Here is a 17832-nt window from a genome sequence, read left to right as displayed (position 1 = left end):
ATAAAAACCAAATTGGAAAACCAAGATAAGATATATTGTTAAAATTAGAAGTTTGAGCAAATTTGTAAAATTAAACGAAGGTTGGATGACGTTAATTTTAATAGGTTAATATATAAATTCACTCTCACTTTATATATTTTTTTCCATCACATATCTCTAATTAAATGATAAATCAAATAAATAAATAAATAATATAGGTAGGGGTGTATATAGAGTTCATACGTATTCAGCTCTCCTCCGACTGCCGGTGAGCTTGGGACTTACATCAAAAGCCGATTTGCTTTCATTGTTGAGAAGCTTTATGTTTATTTTCTTTTGCCATGTTAAAGTAAGCACAACTGCTGGATGAGAGTTCATTGCTGCCAAATGTAAAGGAGTGTTTCCATTTCTGTCTTTCTCATTCAAAAGCTTCTCCAGTGTAGGAGTTTCCGAAATGAATCTCACCACGTTATCTTTTCCACTCTTAGCAGCAACATGAAGAATATTCTGACCTTCTCTGTTAAGCAACTCTCTTTGATGGGGCCACTGCTCAAGCAACTCCTTTATTACCTCAACACGCCCTTCCTCGCTTGCAATGTGAATAGGAAAGAACCCCTTATTGTCCATTTCAAACAGGCCACCACTAAATTTGCTTGAGAGGAACCGAACTGCATCAACGTTGCCTCTGTGTGCCGCCCAATGAAGCACAGTTCGTCCTCTTCCATCTTTTAATTGGACAAGTTCAGGATTCACCTCAGCCATCTCCTTTAACATATCTGAAATTTGAAGGACTATTAAATGGAATTATAGCGTGAATTAAAGAAGATTGACAGACGCAAGTAGGTACCTATTTTGTCTTCAATAACAGTAGCATGAGCTGGGGGGTTCCTCCAAGCTTCTTGTGTGAATCAGAATGGCTTAATGGAGTTTTCAACAGTAATTGAAAAATGTCAAAATCACCTATTTTGACTGCCATATAGAGCGGAGACCAACCTTCCTTGTTCTGATAATACCACACTTCTTCATCTGCAGAAATCAGGAATTGAGCCACATCAAGGTGGCGATTCATCACACCCTCATGCAAAGCAGTGTTTCCGTGCACATTTTTTATCCTTAATAATCTATCATCACCTGTACTTTCTGCGAAATCATTTGCAGAAGTGAAAGAAGAGGAAGCTGAAGTAGTATCTGTGCCAGGGAAATCTTTTCCACGGCAAACAAGAATTTCAATAGTATTAAGCACCTCTAGCAGCAATGTGCAGAGCAGTATCGCCTTTGATATTCCTCTTCGAAATATGCGAAGGAAAGTGATACGCAATGAGTTGGGCAATCTCTTCATTCCTTGAACTTGTGGCAATATGAAGCAAAGAATTTCCTGACGGGTCTAGTTGATTGAAGATGGTGGGCAGGGATACCTTTTTCTCTGCTGAAATTCGTTCCACAGCATCAATGAACTTGTCAGCATTGGCTTCAACTGCAGCTTCAAGCAGGGCAGGATCCATAATGTAATCCGTCCTATTAGGCTGTGTGGAAGTTTCCAGTCCTTCATTCATTAATGTTTGAAACCGCTTGCTTCTCTGCTCCCAGCTTTCTCCGTCCTCAGCGAGGACGCTTATTTTCAGATCCATCGAGCCTGCCATCGGTGAACCTCTTCCTGGACTTGAACTACAGAAAGCGTCCTAGAAATAGCACTTGGATAGACTCCACTTGGGTAGGCTTTTGTTAGGTTTGAGTAGTGCGTGTACCGTCTATATGGGTAGGCTTTACTAGGGTTGTTGGTTTGAGCAGTGAGTCTATATAGAATGACTTGGAAAATTCTTACTTAGAATCCGTATTCACGGCACATTATATATTATAAAATTTATTTATTAAATATATAAATATTATATAATTATATTTTAAATTTATAATATAGTACGATAAATGTAAGAGAAATTCGAATAAATTTCATTAATTATTTATTGTTAAATTTAAAATTTTATTTACTTTGTAAAAAATATTTCTAAGAAAATATTTTTTCATATTTTTTATTATTCAAGATAATTAAAAAATTTTTTAACGATAAATATTGTTCTGATGAAGGGTAAAATCAAATTATTTTATAGAAAAAATGACTTACTAAATTAAATTATTTTTTAAATTTTGATAATTTTATTAAAATATAAAAAATATTTATATATATATAATTTAAATACATATTATTTCTTTAATATTATAATTAAATAATAAAAAAATATTTTTGTAAAAAATAATTTTTATTAAAATTATTATATATGTATAAATAATTTTCTGTGAAATAGACCAACCCTTCAACAAGTAAAAAAAGACATGGCTTGGGTAGTTAGATTTGAGTAGTTTATTGCCATGAGTCAAAGAAATATACAGAAAGACTAGGCAAATTGTAAAGAAAAACTTAGCTTTCCTTCGTATATATGAAAGAAGAAAGACTAATTATCGATCCCAACAATTTCATTTCATTAAGGGAAAGATCTTCATTTTAATTCTGTCATACGGTGGCCCACTTCATACTTTTTATTTTCTTCAGCTTAATATATTTATTTTGACTGTAATATTTTTTTTATTGCTCATCTTGCTACCATTTATTTATTTATTTTATCTTGGGATGGCCTACCATATACTTCTAACTCTTTATTTTCTTCTATTTAATATATTTATTTTGACTTTAATATTTTTTTTATTGCTCACCTAGCTACCATTTATTTACTTATTTTGTCATGGGATGACCCACTGCATACTTTTCTAACTCTTTATTTTCTTCCTGGACTTAAACTACAGAAAGCTTCCCAGAATAGCACTTGGATAGACTCCACTTGGGTAGGCTTTACTTGGGTGGTTGGTTTGAGCAGTTAAGTCAAGGTAGAATGACTCGAAAAATTCTTACAATCAGGCGCAATGTTTACCATAGAATTTATCTATTAAATATATAAATTTTATATGATTGTATTTTAAATTAATAATACATTAAATTTAGATAAAAAAATCAAAATAAATTTCACCAATCATTTATTTTTAAATTTAAAATTTTATTTATTTTATAAAAAATATTTCCAAAAAAATATTTATTTTATATTTTTTATCATTCGAGGCAATAAAAAAATTTATCAATGAAAAATATTTTTCTATGAAAGAAAAAATAAAATCATTTTAAAAGAAAAATAACTTATTAAATTAAGTCATTTTTTAAATTTTGATAATTTTATTAAAATATAAAAAATACTTATATATATATATAATATAAACATAAATGATTAGTTTAATATTATAATTAAATAATAAAAAAAATATTTTTATAAAAAAGATTTTCTAAAAAAATAATTTCTATTAAATATATATATATTATTTTATGTGAAACAGTCACAACTTTCAATAAGTAAAAAGACATGACTTGGGTAGTTAGATTTGAGTAGTTTATTGCCATGAGTCAAAGAAATAGATAAAGACTAAGGCAAATTATAAAGAAAAAACTTGGCTTTCTTATATATATATATATATATATTTTTTGACATAAATATTGAAGAAGAAAGACTAATTATCGATCCCAACAATTTCATTTCATTAAGGGAAAGATGTTCGTTTTAATTCTGTCATGGGGTGGCCCATAATTTTTTCTTATTGCTCACCTAGCTACCATTTATTTATTTATTTATTTTGTCATGGGATGGCCCACTACATACTTTTCTAACTTTTAATTTTCTTCGATTTAATATATTTATTTTGACTTTTATATTTTTTTTTATTGCTCACCTAGCTATCAAATTTTTTTTTTCATTATCCTATATTTAAAATCAGATTTACATTATTCTACGCAAGAAGTGATATCTACTTTTTTTTTTGTGTCTATTAGTAAGAAAAAAAAGAAAATAAAAGAATAACTAGATATAAAAAAAAATCAATTTCAGCAACATTAAGCACTAAGTATCATACAATTGTTATATATAGTATAATTTTATTTTAATAATTAGTTATGATAAATTTTACGAAAATCCTATGATGATAAATGATTAAAGTGTACTTGTACATATAATTACTGTTTTTTTTATTTAATATTTTATTAAAAGAAATAGTAAAAAAATTAATATAAAAAGCTCAATTGATTTACAAGAAAAATAGTATTTTGTGACGGATTTTTTGTGACTAAATGATTTTGTCACAAATTAGATATTGATTTTTGACATATTACGGATCTGTGATGGAATATCAGTCACAAATTTTTTATTTATTTTTTTAATATTTTAATTATTAACAGATGAAATATTCCGTCTCTACGCTATTACAAATTTGTGACAAATGGATTTATCCATCACTAATATGTGTCGAAAAAATATTATTGTAAAAAATATTGTGACGGAGTGTATTTTTATTACAAAGTTTGTGACAAAATACATTATTTCATCATAAAGTTTGTGATGGAATATATTATTTCATCATAAATTTGTGATGCATCAACTCATCTGTTATAAATTTTTGATGAATTAATATATCTATCGCAAATTTGTGATAGCATAATATATTGTTGCAAATTTTGTGACGAATTTATATTTTTCGTCAAAAATTTGTGACGGATAAGTTAACTCGCAAAAGCTCTGCCTTTAAAAATTAGAATTTTCTAACTAATAATTGACCATCTTTCTTTCTTCTTCCCTTCCCTCTCCACCTCACTGCCTCCTTCCCCTTCGCCGGCATTGTCCACCATCTCCACTAGCAGCAGAAGGTGGAGAAGAAACACATCTTCCTTTTTATCTTTCTCCATATACTTATTTTTTTTATTTTTTTATTAATTAAATGAATTTTTTAGGATGATAGATGTAAAGTAACTTGTGTTTTAGAACAAGGGCATATTATAGAATGACATTTAATTAAAAATGAGTTAAATTTTGAATAAATTAAAAATATTATTACTTTGTTGTTAGGATGTTATCCATGCTGGTTTATATGAATCGCTCAAACTCTAATGGAATGAGTTTAGATATTTTTTAAATGGATTTGAGCGCAAACTCTGATGGATGAGTTTGGATATTTTTTGAATGGATTTGGGCGAGTTTTGGTAGGGTGGAGTTTATTATCTAGGGTGCGTTTGGTGTTGTTGCTCGTACGGTGGATGATGTAAGGCTCGGTTGATGAGGAAGGGACCTCGAGATGCGTGACGAGGGCGGGAATCAAATGAGCGCCACTGGATTGGGCACGAGAGCGGAGGAAGGAGTCCAGTACTTCACGGCGGGTCATGGGGATGGACTCGTGAGGTTTGAGGGTTTTGGAGCCAAAATCAACAGTGAGATTAGAAGGGGAAATGATTTTCATGCGAGTGACATGACGGTCGATGAGGTAGAGAGGGATGGAGAATTCGTCGAGCATGCAGAGCGGAATGGCTCCGCCACAGGGCTTGGCTGTGGAAGTGCTGCGCTCGAAGAGGAAAGTTTCGATTCCACCAGAGGCGAGGGCTTCCGCAGCAGAGGAGCCAGCTGGGCCGCCTCCAACGACGGCAACGCGTAGCTTCCGGCCACAGAGTAGGTTGGTGGGGGAAGAAGAGGCAATAATAGTAAGACTTGGGCGTTTTGAGTGGGTGCATTCGGAGGAGGCTGTGGTTTTGAGTGGAGACAGGAAGCAAGGTTGAAAGGGGTGGTGGGTTTGTGTCATAGAAATGGTTTGTTGAAGAAAGTAATGGGTTTTTCAGCAAAAGGAAAGTGTGTGTGCGAGTGTGGTGTGTGCCTGTGTGGAGGTGATGATGGGTTTGGGCTTGGCTTTTCTGCAAGTGGCGACAGTGGATTTGAATATTTTAAAGTTTATTTAACATCAACGAATAGTAAAATGTTGAATTTTTTTGAAATTCTGTTTGTATTTTGTCACTGCTTTTGATGCCGTTCTTGTCCCAATCTGCACTTCATATTCAAGATTGTACTGGAGCATGGACATACAGATCTCACAACTGATTCAATTTCCCATCTGCAAGGCTTGCTATCGGAGATTGAGCACTTGCTTGCTTTTCTGCACACCATGCCGCAAGATAAGACTTTTTTGTATATGTTTTTAAAATTAGGCCCAAGAGTGACGCAATATAATTATTATTGCCTTCCGTTCAGTGCATCCACGTTAGGGTATTCCAATGAACAAATGTTTGTTCTGCTTAATCACTTGCACAGCTAGCTTGTAGAAAGGGCATATCATGTGCCAACCATTAGCTTGCTGGTTTCCCCAGTTTGGATTTTGACTTATATATTTGGACTTTTCTTCTCCTTTTTTATTAATGGGTTGAAATTTTAAATTTTATAGAAGTTATAGCCCAAATTATATTCAAAAGATTATGCATAACTCTCTATCTCTTACTTTTTATTTAATTTTATGGCCTGATTATGGATAAACCATTTTTATTTAATGCAATTCAAAACTTTTTATTTAAGTGGATTCAATTGTTTGAGTCCTTTAATATATAAAAATATAATAATTTATAATTATTTTATAAAATAAGAGGTCAAAGTTTAAAAATGAACATGTGTGAACAAAGTGGGTTATTTATGTGAATTGTTATTTGCTCTTCAATTAAAAAAAAAAATTCTTATATTTTTTTAGTGTTTAGAATGCAGTGCATGTTTGTAAGGTTGAGAATTTAATAATTTCATTATTAAATTAAGACATTATGTTTTGTTTGATTTGTAATTACAAAAGTTAGCTAAGGTAAAAAGATACCATATTGAAAAAATGGATTGAGTTTAATTCCACTCAGAAGTTAACTCAAGTGAAGGTTACATATAACACACGAAACATCTCATTCTAAATTAATGGGGAATAATACAAATTGTTGAGGAATTAGTGGAGTGCATTAATTGTTTTGATAGAACATAATCTGATTTTTTAAACGAAGTGGGATTAGGCACAAGGATAACATTAAAATGTTAAAGAACAGATACAGAGCTTGCTAAAATTTGAAGCTCAAAGCCTCTAAGGTGGGGTGCTACTACTATTCAAAGGTGTTATTTATCTGACATTCCAAGAAGCTCTCCAGTTGTGATCCTTCCCAAAAAAGAGGTGTCCTCGTTATAATGCATATTTTTATTAATATTCAATTTGGCAAGCAGTGAACAGAAATTTGACAGATTTTCATTTGGAGATTTTCTAGACCTAGACGCAAAAATATGGACTCAAAAACGTTTTGGGGATGTAAGTTTGGTTGAACAGGTATGTTGGAGTATCTCTTATATATATATATATATATAACCCCTGTTGCAAATCTGTGCAAACACATTTCAGTCCAATTCCAATATATATTTGAATGCATGCTATAAATAAAAAATCAATTGCAAAGAAAATGAAATTTCATATTGAATAAGCAAAATGACCATATGTATAGCACATAGATTGTTGTTCCATGACAAATAAGAGGGTAAAACATTACACTTATCACCTTTGTTCTCATATAGATTGTTCCAAGCGCGTTGTAATAACTAACTTTTAACTTATAAATTGAAATTAACCGCTTCTTAAAATGAGTGATAAGTCTAGTGACCTTGAATGCAATGGGTAAAATTAAGCGACTACTCTTTCTCTGTATGTCCATCTTCTCTTATAACTGTTGCAATTCTTCTTGCTTGTTTTCTCTTCAAGGCAGTGACCGTTGATGTTCATCTTTTCCTGATTGTTGTGACCCTTCTTGTTTTTTCAAATCTTTGATCTCAGATTCTTCTGTTCTTCCATATCGAGAGGAAATTTTCACTAGCAGAATGGCTGCATGACTGAGGTAGTAGCTGATATATCGCATAAAATGCGACTTACTCCGTGAAAATGGTAATAAAAATATTATCATCAGCAGCAATGGAATGATAAGAGAGAGGATTCCCATGATGAAAGCATAGGAGCTTAGCCATTAAACTTGGCTTACTCCGACTTGTATTGCAGCCATGAATGAGAGGGACATCATCCCAAGAGCAAAGACTAATAGAGACAATGAAAAGACATAGAAATTTACCGCAAAATAAACATCAATTAACAATATACCAACGAGGATGAAGAAAATGCTGATGATGGAACAATAAAAAGCAGCGGCGTTGCACATCACAAACAATTGAAACATAGGCTTATTTAAAATAGTTGCCATTCCTTCGTCTGAATTGTTAGAGCTATTGAATCCGCCAGGCATGCGACTGCAGCATTGAAGGTCATTGTGCCAGAAGCAATACGGTGCTAGCAAAGTAATTGATCCGTTCAACTTCAAGTGAATATCTCCTTTTGGTAATTTTCCCCTTTTGCTCGTTAAAATTTAGATCAAAATTTGGGAGAGCACCAGCAGACGACAAAGCACCTCTTGCCAAAACCTGCACGCCAAATAGAAGATAAAATCCTTCTAGTAGCCAATTACTTTCTAATTTGTAGGAGATAATGGCTTAAATTTGATCAAATCTTAACACTAACCAATAATTTTTTCTGTTGTATTGGGTATAATGGATTTAATTTTTGGGTTTGTCCTCTAATAATTCAAACACATGCATATATAATGTAAAGCAACTAAACGGATAGGATATCTATATATATATATATATATATAAAGTCTTAAAAATAACTTTGTAATATATTAAAGTTAAGCATTAAAAATAACTTTGCAAGGGTGTGCTACTTAAAAAATTGATATGTGACGCTTTTTTTTCTAATGTTTTTTATATAAAAATTAATTTATCATATTAAACATTATCTTTTATTTAAATATTTTTAAATTTTAATTATTAAAACTTTATCTCAAATATAAAAATAATAATGATCTAAAATTCTATTTACTACTTTCTAAAAATTTTAGAATTTCTAAATTTACAATTTCAGACATTATAAAACATCGTTCGTTATGTTATATATTTTTAAAATTAATATTTTTAATTAATTTTTTGATTAAATTAGAAAAATGGTAAATTATTTTATAAAAATTTTATATATTTAAATAATTATTTATAAAATTTAAAAATTTATTTTTAAAACATTTTTTAAATTTAAAGTATAAGAATTTTAAAAATTGTCACATTACATATGTATTTTTTTCTATTTTATTTATCATTTTATTGGCATATGTTAATTAATTTTAAAAAAATATCTTACTAATCAACTTATTTATTAATTATTATTTGAAATAAAATTATAATTAATTAAAAATATTATCACTAATATGATTATGAAAATATAAAATATATACATATTAATTTTTATTATTAAAATAAAAAATAAATAATCCGTACACTATGCAGTCAAAATAACTAACTCTTATATATAATGAAAAGTGTATAGAGATGAAGATGTATATATGGTATAAAAGTTATTTAGAAAATGAATAAATATAATTAGAATTTTTCTTAAACAGAGTTCACAATAAATCTAAAATTAAAATATATAATGGGATTCATTTATTAAATATATAAATTTAACATATTTAATTTATATATTTATATTTTGATTATATGTGTAGGGTAAGAATAGAGAGAGAGAGAGAGAGAGAGAGAGAGTTCATACGTTTTTAGCTCTATCAAGACCGCCGGATAACTTCGGACTCACATCATAAACCGATTTGCTTTCATTGTTGAGCATCTTTACGTTTATGTTATTTTTCCATGTTAAAGTAAGCACCACTGCTAGATGAGAATTCATTACTACCAAATGTAATGGAGTGTTTCCATTCCTGTCTTTCTCTTGATAAATTTTAATAATTGTCCCTGAACTTATATAGTTGTAATACTACAGTCCTTTAATTTCAAAATGTAACATAAAACTCCCTAAACTTTCAAATTTTACACAGTAAAATCCCTCTGACTTTCAATTACTGATTTTTTAGTTAGAAACTGATATGAATAGCTCCCGCATAGCGCTTAGTTAATATTTATCTCTCTTCTCTTATGCAAAGTGTAAAATTATTTTCTTTATGCATAAAAAAATTATTATGTCCATAAAGAGAATAATGATTCAATTTACACATGGATTGAAAGAGAAAAAAGAAATACTAATTAAAATCCATATTGAAACTATTTAGGTCAGCGTCTAACTAAAAAATTTGTAATTAGATATTAAAGAGATTTTACTGTGCATAATTTAAAAGTTAATAGGGTTTTATGTTACATTTTTAAATTGAAAAACTATAATATTACAACTACATAAATTCAGGACAATTGTCAAAATTTATCCGTCTTTCTCGTTCAAAAGCTTCTCGAGTGTAGGAGTTCCCGATATGTATCTCACCACGTTATCTTTTCCCCTCTCAGCAGCAACATGAAGAATATTCTGACCTTCTATATTGAGCAAATCTGTTTGATGGGGCCACTGCCCCAAGCAACTCCTTTATAACCTCAACACGCCCTCTCTCGCTTGCAATGTGAATAGGAAAGGACCCCTTATTATCCATTTCAAACAGGCCACCACTAAACTTGCTTGGGAGGAACCGAACTTCATAAACATTACCTCTATCTGCTGCCCAATGAAGCACAGTTCTTCCGTTCCCATCTTTTAATTGCACAAGTTCAGGATTTTCCTTAGCCATCTCTTCTAACAAATCTGAAATTTGAAAGAGGAGTATTAAGTGGATTTATAGTGTGAATTAAAGAGGATTGACAGACACAACAAGTACGTACCTTTTCTGCCAGCATGAGCTGGGGGGTTTCCTTTAGCTTTTTATGTGAATCAGAACGAATTAATGGAGCTTTCAACGGTAATCGAAAAATGTGCAGATCACCCATTTTGACAGACATATAAAGCGGAGACCAGCCTTCCTTGTTCTGATAATACCACACTTCTTCATCTGCAGAAATCGGGAATTGAGAGCCACATCATGACGGCGATTCATCACAGCCTCATGCAAAGTAGTGTTTCCGTGCACATTTTTTATCCTTAATAATCTGTCATCACCAGTACTTTTTGCCAAATCATTTTCAGAAGTGAAAGAAGACGAAGCTGAAGTAGTATCTGTGCCAGGGAAATCTTTTCCACAACAAACAAGAGTTTGAATAGTATTAAGCATTCCACCTCTAGCAGCAATGTGCAGAGCAATATCGCCTTTGATATTCCTCTTCGAAATAAGCGAAGGAAAGCGATAAGCAATGAGTTGGGCAATCTCTTAATTCCCTGAACTTGTGGCCATATGAAGCAAATAATTTCCTGACGGGTCTTGTTGATTGAAGATGGTTGACTCGCGCGGATACTTTTTCCTCTGCTGAAATTCGTTCCATAGAATCAATGAAATTGTCAGCATTGGCTTCCCTTGCAGCTTCACGCAGGGCAGGATCCATAACGTAATCTATCCTAGAAGGCTGTCGGGACTTGCCCAGTCCTTTATGCGTTAATGTTTGAAGCCGCCTGCTTCTCTGCTCCCAGCTTTCTCCATTCCCTGCGACAACAATTATTTCCCTGGAAAGTACAAAGGTTTTGTTTCAGAGTCTAAATTGGACAACCAATAAATAAGTGAAGTCTTGGATAGTTTAGTCATATATTTGTTTTTTAGTTTAAATTGAACAATCCAAACCTTGCGCGTTTTTGTAATTATAGTTTTTTTTTTTTTTGGTTAATTTTGACCTGATTTGGAAGATTAATATTTATTATGGTTTGGTCAAAGATGAGGAATTGAGGGAGTTGATGTGCCGCTTGATGAGATAAAAATATTTTTTTTAATATGTTATTGTTGACTTGCATGGTAACTGACATGGTGTGAATTATTTTACATGTTGATTTAGCATAACATTAATTATTGATGTCCCAAAATATGTCCAAGAGAGGGGTGAATTGGACTTTAAAAACAATTTTCGGTTCTTGCTCAAAACCTTTGAAAATTGCAGCTAGGTTCAACTAAATTAACTAATGTGAAAAATGAACAATATAGCTCTATTGACAAGTTGACTCAAGGTTAAGTCAGATGCAATCAAGATAATCGATATAACAGACTATATAAGCATTCAAGAAATATATCAAGAACCGAATACGCTTTTATCACAAAGAACTATAGCAAGATACCGATATCCTATCCGACAAAGACAACAGATAACCAACGTAATATATCGGATATCGCAGATTTTGCAAGAAACTATTTTTCTCGGATAGCGGCAAGATCAACAAAGATATGATATCAATTTTCATATCAGCAAAAGCATATCATTTATAAAGCTAAATTGCAAAAATGTAAAGAGCAAGGGTTGAGAAAATGAACACTGGAATTTTTATAGTGGTTCGGCTTTAACTAGCCTACATCCACTCTCTCAAAGATCCCACTTTGAGTCTTCACTCCACTATTCTTCTCTTTTCAAGGCAAGAGACAAAGCCCTTTACAAATCTTCTCAACAAAGCTTTTACAAGTAGCTTCACACTTCTACCAAGTGTTATCCCAAACACTTATCACAACCAAGCTTCAATAGGTGCTTGAAAGACCTCTCACAAATGATAATAATGTGTTTAAAAACTCACTCTCACTCAATTACAACAGAAACTATAAAGAAGAGTTGAGTAAATAAGCCAATGATGAGCAATAAATCACTTTGAGCACTTTGAATGAAAGCTTTAAAGATTTTGAACAGTAGAGGGACTTTCATTAAGTGCAAAATGGCCAAAGGAAGGTGTATTTATAGCTTTGGAACGTTTTTACCGCTGCGTAACTCATTTGAACGTTACAGATACGAATTTCAAGAAAATAGCCGTTATTTTGTCGTTTTCTGCGATGTTGTGCAGAGTTGAAACAGTTAGCGTACTTGAGAAAATAGCAAACCAGTTAGCATACTAAAATAAGTAGCAAACCAGTTAGCATACCAGGAAAACTTTTCTGCATAACTTTCAAAACTATAAAACTTCACACCAAATCATAGTTAAACATTTTTTTTAGGCCAGTAATAATGATGTTTCAAAGAAAAAATCATTTGAGGGATTGAAAATAAGGATTATTGACTTTTACTCCTCAATTCTTTTCACAAGTAATCCTAAGAAGTAAAACTAACTCTAATACTATATGTACCTTCAATTCTGATTTCCAATACAGCCTTGGAAGGTAACATTTTCTTCTTTTATCTCTTTTGCTTCGTCTTGTGTTATCCTTAGAATGTCATCCTTTCTTCATAAGCACGAATCCATCATGAAATCCTTTTGTCCTTTTTCTTTGAGATACACAACACTTAAAGCAATGTTAGTTTGATTCTAGTTGAGTTTTGGTATCATCAAAATCTATGCTCCTTTGAACTTGTGGGGTCAACAATCTCCCCCTTTTTGATGATGACAAAACTCAATTGAATCACCATGTAAATGTAAATAAGTGTGAGTATGTGTATGGATGTATATGTGAGAATAACTCCCCCTATGTATGTGCTTATATCAACAATTAATCACAAATAACTCCCCCTTAATACTTTCAATAAAACATCCATAAGCATTTTCTTAAGGAGTCAAGTGTGACTAAAGATATTAACTAAATATGCACAATATACACACTAATCACAAACTGTATATCATTCACAAGCAATATCAACACTATGCACACCATAAAGTTATATCAACAATATACTATTCACAAACTATATCAACCATGAGTAATCACAAACTATATCAAGTATCAAGATTACCATTCATTACTTTTCTCCCCCTTTTTGTCAGCATCAAAAGAATATGGGAGAAATCATGCATGTGTGAATAAGTCAAAATTCAGTTTAAGTGCAGTGAATAAGCAGTCAAAATAGTAACTGATATAGCAAACTAATTTAAAGTTCAGAAAAACCAAAAGTAGCAGACTAAGTAGCAAACTAACAGACAGACTGTTAGACAAAATTCAATTAAAATTCAGTTCATCCTTTCAGCCTGGAACTTCTTCTGATTGGTTTTGGAGCACCCATTTTCAGCTTTTTGGGCTTGATAGGTTTGTCACTCAAAGTTTAAAGAATTGCAGCAGCCAATTCAGTTCCAGGTGTCAAAGGAACAATAGGCCCAGCTGCTAACTCAAGAGTACTGCACTCACCGTGCACTTTTGCCGCTTTAGTCTTTTTGCCGATGGGTTTACCGCTTTCCTCTTCGCTTATGCGTCTTTGTTCTTGTTGAGTCGTTTTGCCCTTTCCTTTTGCAGAGCAAAGGAGAGGTGTGTCTCAGTTCGCCGGCACTGAGTCACTCATGTCTTTCCCACTACCATCTTTGCCTCCATTACCATTCTTATCATCGATTCATCTTCATCTTTTCTCGCTTGACTTCTTCCTCTTCTTCCTTTTCTTCCTCTTTCTCTTCTTCTTCTTCAGTTTCTTTCTCTTCCTCTTCTTCTGTTTCTTCTTCCTCTTCCTCTTCTGTTTCTTCTTCTTCTTCTGTTTCTTCTTCCTCTTCCTCTTCTGTTTCTTCTTCTTCTTCTGTTTCTTTCTCTTTCTCCTTTTCTTTCACTTTCTCGGCTAGAGGAACAGAACCAGTAGCAACCTTACTGGTTTCTCTAGCCTCAGTGGTTGAAATACCCAAATGGACTTTGATTTTAAACAATTCTTCCACAATCTTGTACATCAACATCAAAGATCCATCAACCTTAGAGTCAAGAGCATTCATGAGAATAGTTTGAAAACTTCTAAATTTTTGTAGCTCTCCAAGTTCCATTTAAACAAATTCTCTCAAGTTATTTACTTCCTCCAGAATACCTTCAACATTGAAAGTACCACTTGCACTATCTTTGGAGCTAGCACCTTGCTCAAATCTAAGCTTTCTACCATCATCATCTTTTTGCAAGCTAGTGATTGGGATCATATTGGTCCTAAGTTTCTCAGTTTCCAAAGATATCCCAAAGTCTCTAAATAGACCATTTAGAAGATGAGCATAGGATAGCTTATAGGGTGGCTTCCATTTCATGATTTGTTTCAGCATAAAATAAGCAAGATTAAACTCAATTTGGTTCACTATATGCCAAATTATGCAGAGGTCAAGGGTACTCAAATAGTTGGGACTGCCGGTTCTAGGATTCAACACATAAATGATAAAACTATGAAGAATTTTAATGTGTTGATGAGCATGGGTAATGCTAGTCTTATCCTTAACTTCTCCTTTAAACACTTCACCCTCAAAATCCCGTTTGTTAAATCCACCAACAGCAAAAACATCTTTGTGGGAGCAGATTTTGTTCCCACTGTTTGGAATTCCTAGGGCTTTAGCTAATCTAGCTCTTTGTCACTTCATAAATTGTCCCTTTCATTTTCACCTTAAAAGACTCATCTTTGTCAGAATCATCAACCCTCAAATTTTTATAGAATTCTTGCACTAAGTCCACATACACTCCTTCAGTATCAGAACACAGTTTATCCCATTTTTGATACTCAAACAAAGATTGCAAAGGAACGGAAATTTCAACAAAAGCAGGCCAGTGAATGTACCTTGGCTCATGAATAGCCCTCTCCATATGCACAACTGGAGCTTTTGAAATCTTTTTCTTTTTGGTTCCCTTTTCTTGGACTGGCTCGCTTGTTCTTTTCTTGGTTGTTTCTTTTGGTTTACCAATTACCAGAGGAGCATCCTTTTGTGGAGGTGGTGACGCAGGGATACTTGCGTCAGTTGAGTTTGATGATGAGTATGTGGTGATTTTGGCTTTCCCTTTTCCTTTGTCTCGTGCCATAACCAATCTTAGAAATAAATTAGGCCGAAATGACAGAGAGAACTGAGATTATAAATTCAGTGATGTGAGCAGCCAATATATATATATATTTATATATATAATCAATTTAAGCATATCAACATCCATTTTTCACAACAGAGCGCAATAATAAAAAAAATTAGAACAGACAGCAAAAAAAATATTCGAGTTCCTACGAATCCATGGCAGTCGATTTATTATTATATACCACATTTTACGAAATGTTAATGCCCAAAAAAAATTAACAACAGAGCGCTAAAACAGAACAAACAGGCGAGAGCAAATCAAGCAGAAAAAAAAAATTATCAGCATATTACGAAAGCAGATAAAACAGGCATGGATAGAATGTAAAGCATGATTCCATTAAAGTTTTAGTTTTTATACCTGGAATATACTGAAACAGAAAGTGCGAATCGACAAAGAAAAATAACCAACAGCAAATGATTTCTTTCGGCAGATTAGAGAAATAACGGAAACGAAAAATTTTGGGAATTTTCTATCTGCAAACAATCGATTTAATCGATTCACTAACAATAGGTTTCGGAAGTATTTAAAAATGATGAAGGAAAACGATTGCTTGAAGGGGTGCGACCGAAATGGTTTTGTGAATGGAAAGAGAAAGGCAGCCGTTCGGGTTCTGGGAAACGAGGCGACGGAAAGAAGAGTTTTGAATTTTAAAACTTGAAAAGACACAACTGTAGGTTTTGCAGGGAATAGGTAGCGTGTAGCAGAGGAGAGACGGCGAGAAGACTGATGGTTCAGAAGAAAAAATTAAATCCCGCGCAAATCAAAGTGTTAAAAAGTCCATTTTGCCCTTAAATGCTTAATGATGCAATACTTTAAGTAGAGGGGTATTTAAGTCATATGGGCTTTAAACATGCAGAATAGGCGCTTCGAGAAAAAAAATAATTTTAGAGTTTTAGAGCAATCAGACCTGACTTCCAGTTTGCCAACGAAAAAGTAGGAGCAGTGGTAAAGCGTTTAGCAAACAAGAAAATTAGCAAACGGATTAGTATGCCACTGAGAGCAAATTCTGCAGATTACTGTTCATATCTGATATAATCCAGAATTTTTCAAATTGCACCAAAAATATCAGAATGCATTTTCAACACTGCAAATCAACATATATCACTTCATTTTCATATGGAAACATGAGAATACATCAAAACTTAATCAAAGCCATCAATCATACCAAGTTCTCTTCTTATTTTGCAAAAAATTTCCTCACTAAGTGGCTTTGTGAAAATGTCAGCAAGCTGTTTTTCAGAAGGGACAAATTCAATTTGAATATCACCATTTTGAACATGATCCCTAATAAAATGATGTCTAATTTCAATATGCTTGCTTCTTGAGTGTTGAACAGGATTTTTTGATAGGTTTATAGCACTAGTATTGTCACATCTTATGGGAATGTGATCAAATTTAATTTCAAAGTCTTCAAGCTGTTGTTTCATCCACAAAATCTGTGCAACACAACTTCCAGCTGCAATATATTCAGCTTCTGCAGTAGAAAGTGCAACAGAGGTTTGCTTTTTACTGTGCCATGAAACTAATGCATGACCTAAAAATTGACAAGTTCCAGAAGTGCTTTTTCTGTCTAATCTACTATCAGCAAAATCTGAATCACTATAACCAATAAGATCAAATGATTCACATTTTGGATACCACAAGCCAATATTGTGAGTGCCAATAAGGTATTCTAAAATTCTCTTAACTGCTACAAAATGAGATTCTTTTGGACATGACTGAAATCTTGCACATAAACATACACTAAAATGAATATCTGGTCTAGATGCTGTTAAGTAGAGTAAAGAACCAATCATACCTCTATAAAATTTGTTATCTACCTCTTTACCTTTTTCATCTTTCTCCAATTTAATTGTTGAGCTCATGGGAGTTCCAACACTTTTCATATCCTCCATTTTGAACTTCTTTAGCATATCCTTTATGTACTTGGACTGATTTATAAAAATTCCATCTTTCATTTGCTTAATTTGCAATCCAAGGAAGAAGGTAAGTTCACCCATCATACTCATTTCAAATTCACTTTTCATCATGTTGGAAAATTTCTTACAAAGAGAATGGTTAGTAGCACCAAAAATAATATCATCTACATAAATTTGCACAATAAGCATGTCTTTTCCAATTTTCTTAATGAAAAGAGTAGTATCCACTTTTCCTCTTTTAAAATCATTTTGAAGCAAGAATTTACTAAGTCTCTCATACCATGCTCTAGGAGCTTGCTTTAAACCATAGAG

The 17832-nt window shown here is 32.6% G+C and overlaps 2 pseudogenes; both read right to left on the bottom strand.

Annotated features, from left to right (window-relative positions):
• Window positions 1–70: 70 nt before the first annotated feature.
• Window positions 71–1656, bottom strand: LOC131180963 (protein ACCELERATED CELL DEATH 6-like; annotated as a pseudogene).
• A 6491-nt stretch (window positions 1657–8147) lies between these two features.
• LOC110655701 (protein ACCELERATED CELL DEATH 6-like) lies at window positions 8148–15556 on the bottom strand (annotated as a pseudogene).
• Between the last annotated feature and the right edge of the window lie 2276 nt (window positions 15557–17832).

This window comes from Hevea brasiliensis, chromosome 6 (assembly GCF_030052815.1).
Source record: "Hevea brasiliensis isolate MT/VB/25A 57/8 chromosome 6, ASM3005281v1, whole genome shotgun sequence".
In the NCBI taxonomy this organism is placed as follows: domain Eukaryota; kingdom Viridiplantae; phylum Streptophyta; class Magnoliopsida; order Malpighiales; family Euphorbiaceae; genus Hevea; species Hevea brasiliensis.
This window is presented reverse-complemented; position numbering and strand designations above follow the sequence as displayed.